Consider the following 19,763-nt stretch of genomic DNA (forward strand, 5'->3'; position numbering starts at 1 on the left):
GGTTTTTCCTATTACAACATCTGTGGGTTTTGGAAGGAGGAAAAATCATTCACAATCACTATTTAAATATGGTATCGATGAGATCAGATGAAAAACTGAAATCAGCTAATGATCACACACTTTAAAGCTGAGCATAAATGAAAGTTCTTCATTAATAGGCAGGGTTGAAATGAATATAAACCAAAAAAGTAGTGCAGTCTTCCTTTCATCCTATACTTTGTCATCCATAAAGAAAAGATTTAGCCGTAGGAAACTCTGACCGTGGTTCTAATTACAGATTCTTCCTGTACTGATTTGAACTGGAAAAGGTCTTCCTAAAAAATAAGCTACTATAACATCTAAACTTAAATTCTAAATTATAATACACAAATGCATTATTTTGTATGCACAGCTAAATCTCAGTTTAATTTGAACAAAAATAATAAAACCCCCCAAAAATGTAGTATCTCTATGTTATAGTAAAGACCTACCAGGGAAAAGTTTTTACTACCCAGATGAAAAGCAGCTGCTATGCAAGGCTTTGAAATCAAAACACATGAAGACTCTACTGGAAACAGGAATGGAAAACCACAACCATCCTGATACAGGGCCAAGTAAAGCAATAAATCAGACTTAGGTCAAACCACACTCTACAGAGTTTTAATTTATACCATAAACAGAAACAAAGTTTAACAGATTTTGGTTTATGCCAAGTGCTTTGATCTTTCAAGAAAGCTACAAACATAGATCTAAAAACATTTAATATTGTTTCATAAAATATGAAACATCATATTAAATGACTATACATAAAAGCCACTCTAGTTTGCTTTTTATAAATTAAAACAATATATTCTAGTTGAAGTTCTTCTAAAAGCTGTGGGCACACAGATTTTCTAACAATTATTTTTAAGAATATAATCAAAATTGTAGAAAAATAAATCTTCTTTTGGCAGACAGTAGTTACAATGGAAAATATGAGTCCATATTACTTTATCTTTCAAACTAATTCTCAACCTCACTATCTTCAACACAAAAAAATACATTTAATTTTATAATCAAAGAACAGATGATGCTGCTTTTATAACAAGATTATTCAGGAAAAGTCAAGAAAACATGAAACGAAGAAAAATTCTACTGAAAGCATTTCTCTAGTTTTTTACAGTCTTAAGGTAGTTTTTTCATTATTTAATTACATTTATCTTTCTGAAAACGTAATGCCAACTGTGGTATCTGAAAGTAAACCATTATCAAATATACAGATGTTTTAGAGAAAATTCCTCTTCAAGTATTCTCTTGGATAAGATTTTCCTCCCAAATAATTACTAATACATACTGTAGCCAGGAAGACAGAAAAGCAGACAGGTGAGAATATTAAGGTCAGTCTGTCCCGAGTTCAAACTGTGCAACAACCTACACTGTTCTGTTACAACATACGAAATATGTTGTTAAGGAAACAGAATGAAGTACACATGATTAACCTTTAGTGGTTATCTCCAACAATGCTGACAATACAGCCATTAAAAAACAAATCAATACTGCAATCATACAGCGATATGGACAAACTGTTTTAATATTATGACTCTGACTAGTGTCCCTAAAGTCAATTTTAGTGGTTTTCACTACACAATTTGTTTTGTTTTCACACTGAATTTTTTTGTAGGGAAACATCATCATCTATTGGAAATAATAGTTTCTCACTCACAAACATTTTATTACAAACCACAGAGGAATGTTGCCTTTCCTACAGCGAAGAAAAAACTAAACATAAATGAGCAGCCCATATTCTTCTAGTTAAAAGGCTTGCATAAGACTTCAGTCCTCACTGCGATTAAAGGTCTGTGCTTAATTTCAAGATGACATCTCAAAGTAAAATTTCTTTAAATGACAGTATTAGCTTACCATAAACACCAGCTCTACAACCCCACTGGGATTTCTTCTACTAGTTGCTGACAAACAAAAACACTTCAGAGCCCTGTTTTCACTAAGGCTTTGCATACAGATAACTACCTCAGTAATAAAACTGATCATCTGACAGTGGCAGTTTTCTTGACTTTCTTGATACTCCTCTGGATTTCCTCCCATATAACTTAACCATAGGATATTACAACCAAAAGATACTTCGGCAGTTTAGTGCTTTAGTAACTTAAATATAAGTGGAGAAGACGAGTATAGGAAGCGAGTGAAGGCAGTATCTCAGAGCGGCAAATAATCATCTGGGGAGGCCATTGACTCATTTAAGACTTGTCAATAATGACAAGTTTTCATTTGCAACACTATTTTGCAATAGGACAATGAACATAAATTATCAATAAGGAAAATACGCATACAGAAACAAAAGGAATTCCTTAATACTCAACTTGTGTGTACATTGGATATCATGCCTTTTTCAGTAAAAACAGTTGTAGCATGCTAAAGTATCCTGTTGTAGAACCCAAGGATTCCTAAATGTACTATATAGACAAAGAATGAGTTACTAGCAAATGGAAAAAATGTTTGTAAAGTTCAGACACACAGCTGCATAACTGTTACTAATGATGAGAATGAAACATGGACTTCCAACACAAATATTCAATGCTTGTATGCCTTTTGTCCTGAAGAGTTGGTAAAGAAAAATCAAAGACCTGACTCTTCTTTAGAAAGAATGGGATTACATGGAATCTGGTTAGTTGAGTATAGACCTGCTTAATCTACTCAATTGGACGGGAGGAAACATGCAGAAATTAGAATAAGCAGGTCCTTGACGAACTGAAGTAGAAAGAGATCTTGTATTTGAATATTTTCCTGACAAATGAGAAATAATATTCAAAAAAGGAAACCACATATGCAAAACATTAACAAGTAAATATGTAAACAATAGAGAAAATGAGACAAAAGAAAATTGGGCAAAGATAAGCTCCTAGAGCTTGAGCTTCTCCTGAATTTCTTCCAGTGTGATATTACATATATAAAGTAGTCTAAAAGCCTTCTTTGTAATCTGTCAGAAGTTGTTCTCCTGACTTAAACGTATTTCACTGCCTAGATCAGGAACAAAACTAGTATGATGTGTAAACCAGTCATTTCTTGTTGGAACCAAGAACGTGATGTATGTTCACAAGCCATGGAAGATTAAAAGAAAAAGAAGTCCAGATTAACATTTAAGTTTCAGGCTAAAACCCAATTCCATATAATTTAATTCCCTTTTATAGCATCTCTCATTCAGTGTCTTTATTACACAACACACTAGAAATGGCAGCAAGTTCTATATAGCTTTCTGCACTTAAAAGTGAATACTGGCAAGTGAAAGCATTTAGGGGAGAGAATGTTTTCACAGAATAATTCTTCAGCTTACAGAATGCATCTGCCACAGCACAGAGACTCATGAGGTGGTATGTCTCTTCTCATTCACCTATTACACCTGTTATAGGTATAGAATAGAATAGAATAGAATAGAATAGAATAGAATAGAATAGAATAGAATAGAATAGAATAGAATAGAATAGAATAGAATAGAATACTGTGACTCTGAACATAAAGATTAATTTAGGAAAGATTCCAAAACTCAAGAACAAGAACAATCCCCTACACTCTACCCCTCAAAAATGGGTAAGAGGGAATGTTTAAAAAATATTGCAATTATTTGGGCTTATCATCAGAGGAATTTCTACAGACAAAAAGAAAACAAGGCTATATAAAACTAGCCAAGACACACATACATTGCATAAGGTTCATATGTGGGGAATCATGGCATTCAAAACAAAACAAGGGTTAGGTATGAATGAGAAATCATTTAAATTTTGAGCAGAGTATCATTTAATACTTTTATAGGACTGAAGAATGTTGTGACAGCTTTTTTTTCTTCAGTCCTGACAAACCTCTTTCGCCCTGAACACGTTAGTCATTTACACGTTAGAAGCCATAATGATATCAAAACCAAAATGCACCTGTCCTTTGGGTTTGGGTTTTTTTTTTTTTCTAATTTTTTTTTGAACCAGAAAATCCAAGTTATCGAGACAGAAACTACTGAATGCCCCAAAGGAACTGCTGTTAGTAGTGATATATATAGCATAGCTTTAAATTACTTTTGTATTATTTTTAGTATTGGAGAGCTTGTGTTTAGAACAGATTACATTCCCTAATGATTCTTCAGCTTCAGAATCTGACGAACATCTTGACAAGTCATTGGGAAAAATGAAACACAATGATTTCACTGCGACGAATAAGCTTAATATTATTGAGATTGTTATGTTTCCTGTAAAGACAAGGTCTGGAAAGCAGTATTTAGATTACAGATATCATTACAGTATGACATGTACTGAGAAATTCAAAAGCTGTAACTAGTAGTGTAGTGAATGATTTGAGGTTCCTCTTAAAGGACAGATTGAAGACATTCTGCATCTTGTTTCAGCTGGCTTTTAAATATTAGGAATACAGAAGACACACCTGATGCCAGCATACCCACTATTTGTTCTGACAAAGGAAAGATTTGCTCAAGCTCGTTTTCACAGAAGAGCACTGGGCAGTCTAGAAGCAGCATGTCTCATTCTTTTTGTCTTTAGAGAAACAGCAATGACAACAGAACAGGTAGTGCTATCAGTTTTCATGTCTGGGTGGGCATGAAAAAAGATTCAAATTCCTTGAATGAAAGTTTCTGAAAAGGCATAAAAAGATTTTGTCTATCCAACACCAATACAATTAGAAAGAGGACACACTTCATTTTTCCCAATTACAAAAGTTACTCTGATGAAGAAAGATGTTGGTTTTTTTGTTGTTGTTGTCATTTGTTTGTTTGTTTCTAAAAGCTCTTTGGTAAGTTTCCACAACCCATGGAAAAGCAAAAGTGTTACTTGAGTAACAAACCTTGAAAAGGATCCTATGTAGCATTGAGCAAGAGAAATAACCCCATTGAGAATTTAAAAATATCTATAAGGATCATTTTAATAAACAATACAATAGGATTTTCACATGGTGAAAACCCCAAAATGAGACTTTAACTATGCAAATTAATACTGCAAGTTCCTCTGAAAATGAGACAACAGATGTCTAAGCAGCAAACGCTCACAGGAACTCTAGTAAACAGTCTCCACTCAGAGTCCAAAGGTACCAGACAGGAAAGGAAGCGCTCCAGAGACATACAGAAGGTGGAAAAAACAGTTCAGGCTGGCAATGGAAAAGGTGTTCTGACCAAAATAAGCACAAGACAATAAACGAACCTAGAATAATTCCACTGTAGAGAAATATCTGTGATGGTGTAACCTCAATTTACAAACATTTTCCTTCAGTTTGTGATGGGCTCTGGTAAACATTATTACTTAGACTACATTAAAATAAATGGATGGAACTAAGATAGGATCAGAAAGAGTTTTCATACCATAGGATGTAATACTACCACCCTCTTGAGCTACTGGGTATAACAAAGAACACTTAAGCATTCCTTCATTTAACAAAAACAAAAAAGAAAATAAACATTAGCAGAGACAAGACTGCACTGTCTTGTAATCAAAGGGCTTTCTTAATAGCCTGGAAGTTAAATATTACATCTCACTTATAGTTACACTTCCGAGTGAAGAGTGTATTAGACTTACTTTGAGAAGAGTTAAGAATGGACATTTTTTTACTGCCATGCTAGCCAGGGAGAAGGGAAGCAGAGGAATGGAAGTGCATGCAAAAACATTGTTTCCAGCATTTGGATTCCTTCAATGCACAAGGAAACACAATTTTATCTACATTCTATGTATCTAGACAGAATTATACATCACATGCAATCTTTTTTCCAAAGTTTACTGAGAAATGTCTCGTAATAGCCAACAATATCACTGGCAGAAAATGAGATTAAAATCTGAAGGGTCAAACACCACATTATAATGCCCAAGAAAGTCATATGTCATGAATATAGTCTAAGAGGAGGAAGACTGCCTTATTAAAATTAAGACTCTCCAATGTCCCTTAAGTCTAGCTGGCTAACCTCACGTTCTACAGCACCTTTCATAGCTGGTTACGACAGTAAGAACTAAACCATGCAAATGTTAATGAGATCTGGAACACTGAAGTCCCTAAATCTATCATGGACTTGTTCAGCATCACACCTGACATGCTCCTCCAAAAAAACCAAACAAAAACCAGCCAACAATGTGGCTCTGACAGCATCAGCATGAAGATGTCCACAAATATTCTATTAGCCATGGAAACATCTACATGAGTTAAGGAGAAAAATCTTTTTCTAGGATATGTACCACCCATAAGCCAGACCACAGAGTAAGGACATATTTAACTACATACATACCGGACCTATTCCCTCTTTAGAACTGATAGATAATCTCTGTCAAGCAGAATTTGTAAATATGAAGGCCATAGCCTCAACTAATGAACTATTCTTGGTCATCAAGATCAGCTGGCAAGGACTAGCCTTCTCTCTATGCTAGTTAGTTGTCCTCAGTTACCAAAACAAGATGTCACATTCTAATTGGCTACTGGATAAAATCCTTGCCATGTCCTGATGGCTGAGCCACACCATAAATTGTTCAGGGGCAGTTGATGACAGAACAGAACACTCTATGGCAGGAAAAACTACCAGTTCAGTAGCAAAGCCATGCACACTTCAGTGCCCAACGACACACTCAGGCATGCTCAAACTTGCACACAGACACAGCCAAAGACGCAAACTTTTGCTCCCCATCCCCCTCCTTTTTTGTAACTGTAAAGGGGATTATCTCAGCAGTTCACTATGATGTTGAGATTCTTGGTGTTATTCTTGTTCATATCCCTTTCTTTGGAGGGTCACATATTCAGGGTGTGGCTTTATGAAATAATATGTACAGCAATCAGCTTACAGTTCTGTGGCCTTGACTATTTTAACTCTTTTCTTGGGACCTTTCACTAGGGATCACTACTAGTATTCCAGAAGAATACTATTCTTCTAGAATACTAGAATGGCAATTCCTTACATTTCAGAACCCCCAATACACTGAGTACATTTGTTTTCTTTAGGTCTTTGGGTATTCAATATTGTAATAACTTATCCACAAGATCTCCATAACGGATTCATTCCCTCCCCTATCACTGCCATTGCATCTTAGTTCTTAGGATTATGGGCTTCCTTTCCCACTTTTGGAATGCCATCTGCTGTGAAACTTAAGACTTCTGAAAGCCATGCTATTCCAAAATTAAAATAATCCTATTTAATGATGAATTTGAAGGCACTGAAAACCTTTCCTTTCTTCCCCAAAAGGCTTTTAAATTATCACCATTATGTTCCTATTTGTTACCTTTCTTTCTGTTCTTAGGATTACAATATTTCTGTAATGCCATTGATATTTGTTTTTATTTACTTCTAAATGCTGAACGCATCCTTTGGCTATAATAAATGAAACAGGAATTCTTTGTTGACATGAACAAAACAGTGATCATCTGCTGTATTTGGACAGATAGTAGAAGATGCAATGAATTTGCTAAGAAAATTGTGTGGCAGCACAGAACTTAAAATTACAGTAAAAATCAAATAATTCTGTTAAGCATCAAAATAAGAAAAATTAAGACTAAGATTTCTTCCTAAATGAAAGTTGTAGATACCTCATCCCCTCCCAGAAAGCAATTATAATTTTCCCAATTCATGACTACTGGAGTATCTCTACATAAAACACTCAAGCACATTTCCTCTAATGCACTGACAAGCTGCCTCCTACTGTTATGGTAACATCTTTTGTTACACCAGTTCTAGTCATTAATTGTGGTTAATTACTACTCATTTTTATAACCAGAACCTCTATTTAGGAGAGAAACCACCATGTTATGTGCTGTAAAAGCATAAGAAGAGATGGTCTGTGTCCTCTATAGAATACTAACAATACCCAAAAGGTAAACATTTGCAGTTAAGTAAAAACATTAAAATTTTTTGCAGGTGGATACCACTGAGAATTACATGTACACAGAAGAACAAGATCCAAACAAACCCACAAACTCATACTTGGATAAAGGATCAGAAATATCAGTAATAGCAGTAACTTTGAGATTAAGTAGTGGTGCTGGCATTAAGTGTATTTTTTTAGGCCTATTTCTTCTATGCTTACACACACTAAAAAAGCCACTGTCCAGCTACAGCTACTATGAACATGACTCAGAGTTCACTCAGCTTTTACATCCAGGACAACAGTTTCATCCCAGTTCACCAGCACAGCCTAATATGGCAATAAACAAGTATCAACTTTCCAAAGATCTAAGAATTCATCTGAACTGACAAGAAATAATAGAGTAAGAAATTCAAGGCACATAGTCAAGTATTTGTCTACACTTACTGGACAGTAACAACAAGCTGTGATGCAACTTCCTTCACAGATATGCATCTTGGGTAGGCATCTGATTCTGTAATTTTTAAAGTATTAGAAGCAACAGAATTTAGATTTATGAATTAACAAAAATATTTCAACATGCCCTATTTTTGGCTTAATCAATGGTCTTTGTACTTCAGATGAATTATACTGACTAATGGAAAGGTCTGGAGCAGATCAATGGAAGTGATTATCCCTTTTCATTTGGCAGCTGTTAGACTGCTTTTAGAGAACTGGGTCCAGGTTTGGGCCCTCCAGTACAACTAAGATGTTGATAAACTGAAGAAAGGTCAGTGGAGTGCCACCAAGACAGTCAAGGGTATGCAGTACCTGCCCTTACAAGGTGAAGCTGAGAGAACTGGCCTCTTTAATCAGCCTGGAGAACAGGGAGCTTCAGGAGGACCCAAAAGCAGCTCCCCAGTACCTATAAGGTCATCAAGAAGATTGACTTACACTCTTTCCACTGGTGCATGGTAGGAGGACAACAGACCACAGACATTCATTGAAACAAGACATTCAAATAAGACACAAGGAAAAACCTTTCCATGGTGAGGACTGTCTTGCAGTGGAACAGGTTGCAGAGAAGCTGTGCAGTAAGATAAAGCCATCAGCAATCTGGTCTGCCTGCACAGCTGACCCTGCTTGAAGAAGGAATTTGGACTAGAGATCTTCTGATACCCCTGCCAAACTGAATTACTCTATGATTCTTATTCCATAGTTTTCTTTACTCTTTGTTTTTAATTTCGTCCATGCATAGATGTAGTTTTTGTTGTGCCATCATCCCCACATTTTCTGATGGAAATGTAATGTACTGCAGCAGTCTTTCTGGCCATACTTTGACACCACCTCTCCCTCATCTACAGTGCAAAGATTTTTCTCATAGTATCTGGATACAAATGTGATCTGTGAAAGTAACACTGATTATTATTAGGAACTCAGGCTATCAATCTTCCTTTTTTAGCTGTGCAAATATAGTGTTGAAAATTATCCAGGAATAATTTTCAATGTTTTGACATCTCTCAGTCCTTTTAGATGAGCGCTGTAAATAAGAACATATGTATCAATACAAAGGTATTTAATTAGATGACAAAGATAAAGCTGAGTGTAAACAAGTGCAAGGTAATGCATGGAATCTGAATTACTTTTAAGGCAACTACAGATTATAAACAAACTGTAACTTTTCTAGAAACAAAACTGGTTGTCAGTGTCAATGAAATATTTCCTCAATGTGGAAATACGGTTTAAAGAAATGTTGGTATGACAGGTGTATGTTAGGAAAAGTAGAATATTCTAAACTATGTGCTATTGCCTAAATACTAAGTTTTATTTTGGCAACTCCATCATATATAGACAACACTACAAAAAGTAAAGATCAAAAACTTAATACTAAAAAAGGGCCTAGATGCATAGTTTCAAAAAGCTACAGATACGGTAACGTAATAAAGAGCTATAAAAATGATTAGGACTATAAGCCAAACAAGTTTTCTACTTGGCATTTCTTAGTAAATACATTGTACAACATTAAAAGAGAAGAAAAATAAAAAAAAAATCAGTATAATTTTACATAAAAACAGTAAAATAACAGTAATTGTCTTGCTGGATTTAAAAAAGGATAGGTATTTTAAAGGTCATTATACTAGCTATACTGGATATAATAATAAGAATATTTACGCTTATGCACAAAAGAGTATGAAACAGAAAACTTTTCTTTTACAAGCTTTATGATACAATCTAGGAGCATTTCTGTACTTTCCTTCAGTATTGAGATAGAAAAGTTAACCTTTTTAATCTAAGTTTACTTTGATATTATATGGTACTATGTTTTCTATATTGCCTTTTAGGTAGTTTTTGTAGAATTTATAATCAGCAAAATTATCAGGAAAGATGAGGTCATAAAAAGAAATACAATAATTATAGGAATTATTCTAGGAAAGACTGGAAGATTACTGTGTAGACACTATGAGGAAAATTTGTTAGATTTGAACAGCATCTACACTGTAGTGGTAACAAGGTAAGAATCATAAAAGATATACTAAAACATGAACTGTTTCTGACTACAGACTTTTATACTAAGTAGTAGTAATGCACTGCTCACAGGTTAGAAGACAACAAAGTTGTACCACAATGTAAATGATATGAAGAATATAGTATACAGTTTTAAATACATATTCTAAATTATTTTCTAATGAGCTACTAAATTAAAATTTGAAGATTCAATGATTAAATGGTAGATTAAATAAAATGCTCTGAGCAAGTTATATGAAGGAGATCGTAAAAGGTTATGTTCTAATTATAAGAGCACAGAGCGCCTTTGCTGCCTCCTTTCCAAATGGTTTTCAATAATGTCTTTTCCAAAAGCTTAATAGGAAACAAAACTGCTACAGAATAAGAAATGTCCTTACATGGAAAAATTAATGAATTAAAAGGAAAGAGGAAAAGACTAAACTATCCATTCTCACAATGGATAGAGATCACTTATAGTATTATATAGGGATACGCAGTGAGCGATCTGGAAAATGAAAGCAGACATCAGCGCTGAGGATTCTATTATTTGGATGATGATTTTTAGGCAATAAGGATGAAGTCACAGTGAAGAACCACAGAAGGGTCTCAGGACTAAGTGACTGTGTAAAAGAATGGAAAATGACATTCTATGTACACAAATGTGATGTACAAAGAAGAAAATCCTAACTTCACACACAAAAATAATGGACTCTGAACTGACCATTATTTCACTCATTCAAGAATGAAATTTTGGATTATCATATCCATAAAAATGTTGGCTCACTGTTAATAGAGAAGAGAAAATCAAATGTTAGGAATTTCTAAGAAAGGAATATAAAAACAGAAAAGAGTATGACACAGCATATGATGACATAAAAGGTTTATTTGTATGTTTAAACTGTTTTCAGCTCTGGTCCCTTTGCCTATGAAGGATGCATTAGAACTCAAAAGGATTTAGAAGAGACCAAAAGGACAGTTAAAGCTATAGGCTGGCTTCTAATAAAAGAATTAATGTAAGCTTATGCTCCTTAAAATCTGGAAATGACTTGAGCTAAATGTCAGATGTCTGCAAAATCATGAAGGCACAGGAAAGGGACTGATTCATCCTCTCTTCTAACACAAGAACCAGAAGTTTCATGGAGTAAGGTCCAAAAATAAATAAAAGGACATGGTGGTTCTTCTGTAAGTGCTCATTACTAAATAGAGTTTCTGTCACCTTTGTACACATTTCACTCTATCACAAATGGGCTTGTAATGGGTGTTTTTCTGAAAATGAAAATCTGCAAAAACTCAGAGTAATGCAGAAGGCTTTAATCACAGATTTCAGCAGAACACAATCTGCATATGTATTCAACTTTATTGACACATATGCAATACAGACATTCAAGTTCAACACATGGTATTGTCCTTCCTGAACATGGAGGTTTTTCATCATCTATAGCTTAGGAAAGCAGCAATCATTATAAAGCCTGAGTAAGCTATTATTGAAATACCATTTGTACTTTACACATTGTCAGACTTTGTGTTAAAAACATAACTCAACACATGAAGTGTAATTTAAGGGATAATTATTCAGAACATCAGATTTCATTAATCAGTACAAGGTCATTGCAAAATTGATCAGGACAGACATTATGTCTTCTAAGTCATTACACAAGAAGATAGAATTGAGGAATCAAGATATATCTCTGTAACAGAAGAGAGAGAATGTAAAGTATGCATACAAAGAACCGAAAGGCTATTCCATTTACACAGTACAAGCAGGTTCTTTCTTTTCAGTTGTCTAGCAAGAATTTTTTACTATTCTGAAGCTACCCTGCACTTGAAGAAAGTTCAACCTTTGTCATCATACTTCAAAATATAAATCAGTTTAATATATCAAGAAAAAAAAGGCTATAGTTGTCAGCAAAACAATGAAAATTTTTAAAAGTCAATATTAAGCAGACAGGCTGACATAACTATACTCACACAAAATACAAGTACACAAAGCATAATATGCTATAACTGTTTGAAGTTAGCCAAAAGCAAATGTGTATAGAGGCTTTTAAATGTATTAAATATCCAGTTCAATGACTACAAAGTTAAACATATGAATGTAAAAGCAATGTTCTGGAAAACAGTTATAGTAAATACATGCTCCTGTGCAGTCCATAAATAATAGTAATTTACACATACTTAGAACTGATTTTTCAATGTTTACATCAAGTACACTGACTTTGAAAGAAAATCTGACCATCATAACAAAATAAGTTTGCACAAAATTAAGTTGTGTAAAAGCACTGTTGATATCAATGTTTAAAATATTCTATTATACATACAGCTACTAATTTAACAAAGTACAAAAACAGAATGAAAAAACGATTTTCAAATCTGTTACAGAACACTCTAAAGCAACATTTCCATTCTAAAGTTAAGAAAGTTTGTTAAAACTTTGCATGGAAATGATAAAAGATACCAATTCCTAGTGGAATTCCAAGTTAAAATACATCTTTGAGATAATTTACAATACTTTGTAGGAAGTTAGTAGATGCATGTTACTATATCTAGTGGGTTATGAGCCTTTTGTTATCAGATTTTATCATTTTTACAAAAATATATCCATCCAGTGTTACATAATGATAAAAACATTAGTCTGGTTTATATTAGCAATTGTTGCACATTTATCATCAGGCAGTTTATTTTAGGTTGAAATTCTTTGCTGAAAACAATAAACCTGATGTTGCCAACTCCTCCAAAAGCATTTTCCTGTAGTCAACATAATTATTTGCCAATTAATTTTCTCCTTCTCACACACATGTAAGTTATTTTGGGTCATACTGGTTCATTCTTTATGGTCCTGCTGCACTGATTACCTCAGCTACGATAAAGAATCTATAAACTCCAGAATTTAAGCAAGCATGTTCACTGCTGTTAAAATTCCTACAGAACAAGCATTATCCTTAGGATGTGATTTTTATAAAATGAATACAATACTACTTTTTAACTGTTTGAATGTTTTGTTATGTAGCTGTGGATGGGATGATGAAATAAAACTAAACAAACATTATTAACATTTCTGTTATTTCATGAATGCTTATTGTAAAAATCTCAGTTCATTAATATTTGGATAAAACGTATCTTCTCAATCTGTTTACATTATCAATTTTGTAGTGATCTGAAACAGAAGTGAAGCTAGCTTCACAAGTGGCCATCACTATTAAAATATCTTAAAAGTAATTCAATAATCTTTGATTTCATGACATAATAATAAACTACTAGAAGAACTTATCAATAGAAAATGTTTATCATTTTTATATATTACAGCATTTCACAACTATGGAATTGTTCTTGATCAACTGGCACCTTCATTCTCCATTTCAAGTTTTAATGTCTGTTTAAACTATACTCACAGTGAGACTTCATGCTGGAGTAAAACTTTAATCTCCACAAAGCAAGTCTGATTTCTGCGTTTTGGATCTTAAACAAGTGATTTAATAAACAGAATTTTTCTTATTTTTATTTCTGTTAGTCCTGAAATAATAAGACAACTGAGAAACCATTCTAGCCTGTTTATCCTGAACAGACTTGCTCAATAAATACCAACAAATTAAGCCTTATTGAAAGATGCTGAAATATTGCTCAGAGCAGAATTTGTCAAAAAAGTACCCTTTATAATTAATTAATCCATAGTTTGTGTAATGAGCCTTAATGTGGGCTAGGGAACTTTTTTTTTTTTAATGATTGAGTCTTTAAAGTCATACTTGGTTTTCAGGAATGACAGGTAGAAAGCAGACTTCAAAAAACAGAGCCTCCATGGAAATCTGATAAAGTCATTTCACAATGCCATCTGTCAGTATAGTGCTCCCATAGTACTTCAAATATTTTGAAGTGGGATGAACAAAGGCATTAGAAAGGAAGAAGAGCTCTTTCAGTTAAACTACAATGATTGTCAGTTAAACACATATAATTAGCATCTTACACTGCACCACACCAGATAAGAACTTTTCTAACAGTCTAAGTTACTCAGGTACTGTCTAAGAGCAGAATGTTCCTTCTAAGACATTTCCATGTGTACCTTCCCCTAATTTCAACAAAAACTCTAAAGAGTATATCAACTAGCAACAAGTTGACAAAGCAGACAGACACATTTTAACTCATATTGAAAACATCTGTGCCCTAATGCCTAGGCCTGTTTCATCTAAAAGTTCATCTTTTAACCATACAGAGCTTTCAACTTTTAACTGACATTGAAAGAAAAAAAGGCAAGAAAAAAAGAATATCTCTGTAAGTAACACATAGGTTAATTTCAAATTTCAGAATGAATGATTTAATTTCTGAATTAAAGGGTTTATTTTTACACTATTTTTAAAAAGAGTTAAGCTAAAGTTATTTAATCTCACATTTAGAATGGATGGCCCCATTCTTTCACTGCAATCTACTATATGATACACACAGGACAGTTTATTTTTAAATGCAACTTACAATTTAGTCCAATGCATATACATATTCATTAAGTCTGATCAATCTAATCAAAGATGTCCTTGAAAGTATTCTCAAGGAAGACGTTAAATCAGCATAAAATAACTATTATAAACCACATAGCAGAAGGAAACAGAGGTTACTGTATATTGAAACACTTCAACACTACGAAAACTCAAAGTTTGTACATTTCTAGAAATATATTCTAAATACCATGACATTGCAAACTAAACTGTAACATATGAAAATATAGAATAGAAACTATTTGTATATACCTGATATCCAGATATAGATCTATTTCTGCACTAAACCTGGAAGTATTGTACTTTCAAAGGTAAAAAATACCCTCATTCTTAACATGACTAATACACTACACATGAAAAACTAAGATGTTTGAACATGAGAATTTTCATCTATTATAGGGAAGAAGAGTAAGTATCTGATTTTATGTGCTGAACAACCATTTTCCCAATTCAATTACACGGCAGTTATTAATTAACTCAACAGAAATCCACAAAGCATAGCTTTCAGAAGATTACCATACTTCTTGTATGTGCTCAATAATACCTTAGAAAAGAAAGACAAAATATCACGTGTTTTCTGTGAACTTAAACATTCTATTACATAACTACAATATAATGATATTTAAAGTACATAGGCTAAGTAATTCTTATTATTGGATCTTCTGCACAATTAGAGCAATGGGACAAAAATTCTGCAAACGGGAAAAAAAGTATCTCTTTGCATTGATAATTTCATCCTTCAGTTTTACTGATGAGTTTAAGAAGTTTATTCTAGTTTAATGTTGATTTTATAATTAGCTGCTCATATTCATATCAAGATTCTTTCTTCTTCCCTCTCATTTTCCTCACAACTGAACCTCATGGCAGCAGATACTAATGGAAACATGTTGACCTATACTCTAGCAGAAAAGAGAGGGAACAAGATGTTTAAATCAGTAGGAGAAAAGTATGGGTGTTCAGCGCAAAAGTGAATGCATACACTTAACGAAACAAACTATTCAGATATTTCAATCTCATTTTGGTTTTATTGTTGTGTTGTTTGCTCTTTAAAATCAGGAAAGAGAAAGTGTTATTAACTCATAATTCGTAAGATACAGCATCTGTCCAGCTATAATCCTTGGCATTTATAACTTCGAAATCAAGACAGATTCTACGAATAGATTTGGAAAAGAATATAAAAGCTCAATTGTTTTTAAGAAGAGCTTTCTTCATACAAGGGATCACACATAGTTTGGGGCAATTATAGTTATTAACAAAGGCTGTGAGTCAAGTGTGGTAAAATTCTTTCTAGGAAAAGGAGTTCAAGTGTAGAAAACTCTGATAAGCAGGAACAACATTTTGCATTTGACATGATATAGAATTAGAAAGCAATTAAATTGAAGTAGTGTGATCAGAGAGAGATCTTAGTCAAATGACTTTGGAAGTAGCTTTTTGAAGAAACAAAAGTTAAGGACCTAGATAAGGCTCTGGTAACCTGTAAAGAAGAACAAGCATTTGAAGGTTTTTACAAACAGCAAAGTTCAGACACATGCAATCCAAAATTTCATAGACCGACTACGCAATTTGACACAAAAATTACAGTCTTGAAAATAAAGGGTAGGTTATCAGCAATAACCAAAAATGGGTAAGGAAGTGTCTGTGAAGAGAACTGAGATCAGCTTTAAAATTATTTATTCAAGTTCCAAGTAGAGAATCTATAAGAAGATGAGCACAGTCAAGACAAGATGTCCTAGGAATCAGGGACAGGAAAACTAGATATGTGAGTCATTGCAAGAAACAAAAAACACAATCCTGACCAAATCCATGTGTAAGATCACTTATATCAAGTAAATAAAGAATTTTAGGAAGCAAACCTCTGGCACACAGACTGAAATGAGGTGATAGCAGGCAATCTACCAAATAATATGAGGTATTTGAAGACAAAGTCACAAATGGATAACAGTGTCTTGTAGTTGATCATGACTACAGAGCCATATTCAGTAACTGAAATGAGTGTGAACAAATTGTGTACGTATGTGGTTCAGGAAGAATAACAGAGAGAGGGAGTAAGAAACAGAAGTCACAGTTTTAACAAGAGGAGATCACTAACTAATAGAACAAAAGCTGGAATGGACGAGCTTCAAAGAAAAGGAAGATAGGATTAACTCAATATTGGTATACACCATGTACCCAATTCGGTTTATAGGATTGCTTTGTACAAAATGTATCAAAAATGCAGAAAAAAATACAGGTTTATGTTTGCCAAACACAAAAAATAGAGAAAAACAGAGAAAAAAAATGCACTGATATCTTCCATCTGACATTATATTTATGAATCCACAGAGTTCAATGAAAGGTTATAAAGCTGGCCATAGTTTTTCATGCTCATCTTAATTAAGGAATCATCTACAAATGCCAACTACATAAAGAAAGAAATAGCCGCATAAACCAGTTCCTTAATTAAAAGATATTCTTTGTGTTATTTATACATTTTTCTAAATCTATGATGATAACCTAATCTTAGCGTTTTTTCATATTTGGATAGTTTTACAGAATGAGTTTGCTATTATACCTGAAAATATGTGTTTTGTTGGTGTCACTACTGACCTTGAGTCAGTACCTATAAAAATAAAAAAATCTTTCAGGCTCTCCTTTGACATTATAGATCAGGAAAAAGAAAAGTACTTTTTTTCAAGCTACAAACAAAGTTTAATAAGCAATCATAAATTAGACAAAGGTAGTAAGCTCAGGCAAAAAAAAAAACCCACAGAATCGAAGAAAAAAATCTTGCCATATAATTGAAGTAACTATTGAATTGCCTTTTTGCACTCCTTTGCCGTTGTTTGGGTTTTTTGGGGGGTTTTGGGGTTTTTTGTTTGGTTTTGGGTTTTTTGTTTGTTCTTGGGTTTTTTTTTTGCAAGGCCACTATTTTTTTCCTCTATTGAAGTTCTACTTATACTACCATCAGAAACATTTATTGGAGTGGAAGCAGCTGAGACTTATTTTTGTTTGTTGAATCTCATGTTAGCCAATGAAATGTAATGTTAAAAGATAGCAAACCTTATTAAAAAGGAAAAAAATAGTTTTATTACCAAACCCATAAGCCCTCACATAATGCAGTATGACAAAATATATAGTACTAAATTGTCACACTATCAGATATGCACTGCTAACACCGATGAAAGCCTATTTAATCTGCTAAATTTCTTTTAATGTGGTTACTGGTATGAACAAAAGTGGCATAAAAAAATGAAGAAATTAGACTGTAAACTGAAAAACAGAATAGGATGATTGTAATATTAGAAGGAATTTCTCACAAGAATCCTGTGCTGAATTAGAGCAACTTTCCAGCGATATGCCATTTCCTTCCTGTGCCACTCCATACTCCCTGAAAATATATAAAACGGAATGGGTTTTACAGTAGATGGAGTCATGTTAATGTTCAGTTACTGTCTAGGCTTTATGATTCCTTAAGAGCATACCACAAAAAAAAAAATATTCCACAAATAAATTTACTTTTTGCTATGATTCTTCCTTGTAGGAATCATAATTGTAATTGCTATAGTACTGCAGACAAACCTGAGGCTACCAAGATACAGTCAATGAATGTACTGGAACAACTGCCTGTAGCTCACCCTGCGCTGAAATACCTTTCAGCAACATCACACTGTTAAGAATCACTCCAAAACTAGAAAATCTCTCTTTTTAAGAAAGACTCAAAATTGAGCTACATTTTCTGAGGCAGAAAAATCAATGAGGAGAGTTAACTTGATTTTGGAGCAACCAAACTTACGAGTACATAGAATAAAACTTTGGCCTAATTTAAATCAATTAGATAACATTGACTTCAGAAATCTGTTGTTCAAGTCAAACCCTAAGAAAAAACTAGAACTGCATTCCACACAGTGTTGTCTGCTTATTATAAGACAGTATTTCAGGAAGCAACCTGCAAGCAACTCCAAAGTATCTTCTCCTTACTCATCCCTAAAAAGCAAAAAATTGTAAACGTATCCACAGAACATCTAGGAATGGTTGGCAGAAAACGAACCTTGAAAATTTATCTAAGGTCCAAATTCAACATTTTAGTATTTTTGTGTACCAATTTGGACTACAGAGACTTTAAGTATCAGTACCTTTACAGGATGGGAATTACAGCTGCCTGCCGCACTCTCCTTCCCAGCAGTATCAGCCAAAGCTCACATTTCCAGTCTGTGATATCTGGTAAAAAATTGAATGGAACGCCATGTCACTGCTCTGCAGATATCTGAAACTGAAGTATCTGCTTTTTTTGCCTATGTAATGACTACAAGACCTCATACACTGACTCTTCTCTAACAAGCATATCCAATTTGAACTAGTTCTCTCAAGTCTAAAAAAGCTAAGGTTTTTAGGAATGTAAGGACTAATATGCTTTGCAGCTCATTTTGAAAACTAGTGAATACTAGAAAAACTCTAATGCTGTATTCAGTTCTCTGGAAAAAAAAACATGCCACCTTTGCGTTTAAACAATATATCTACAATATTCTTGCTAAAGAGAAATGGAGACTTTTTAACTTCCAATGCACTCTTGCACTAGATGAACACCACCAAAAGGCCTTTGATTTGTTCATCTTACTAACTGTTCATCCACTACAAAAGTAATGTAGAGGATTAACGTATTAGAGGAGAAAAAAGAAATTAAAAGTTTAAACAGAGCTGCCATAGGAGGACTTAAAGGTAAAATTAATTTGACAATGGAAGATGACCCTTTAAAAGTAGAAGCCCTACAAAATATCCCTGACAGAACTGGGAAATAGAAATTACAACAGTTTTTAGATTTTTATCTGTGATCCTGAATCTTATGTAACAATTAAACACTACACTTATCCCAAAGAATACTTATACTCATAGGGCTTTAACTATGTGCTTTGGAACCTTTGATTTGGTAGTAGGACTTTTGATTTTAGCTTCTTTTTGTAATTTGCAGGCACAAAAAAATAAAGTGGTTGTTAAAAATAGTTCTAATACAATTTTGCAGGAA

The 19,763-nt window shown here is 33.6% G+C and overlaps 1 protein-coding gene across 4 annotated transcripts in view; it reads right to left on the reverse strand.

Moving 5' to 3' along the window:
- Positions 1-19,763, reverse strand: part of NOVA1 (NOVA alternative splicing regulator 1) — a 158,016-nt gene that overhangs the window by 80,292 nt on the left and 57,961 nt on the right. The window contains exons 2-3 of one of the 4 annotated variants that reach the window (XM_087746648.1): positions 18,877-18,961; positions 18,061-18,131 (exon numbers count right to left, since the gene is read on the reverse strand). The exons of 2 other annotated variants lie outside the window; for them this stretch is intronic. The gene's annotated coding sequence lies outside the window, so the exon portion shown is untranslated. The remainder of the gene's footprint in view (positions 1-18,060; positions 18,132-18,876; positions 18,962-19,763) is intronic. One more of the 4 variants, XM_087746649.1, reaches the window with a different exon arrangement.

Source organism: Nipponia nippon, unplaced genomic scaffold (genome assembly GCF_047370975.1).
Source record: "Nipponia nippon isolate SJK-2023a ecotype South Korea unplaced genomic scaffold, ASM4737097v1 scaffold_10, whole genome shotgun sequence".
NCBI lineage: Eukaryota > Metazoa > Chordata > Aves > Pelecaniformes > Threskiornithidae > Nipponia > Nipponia nippon.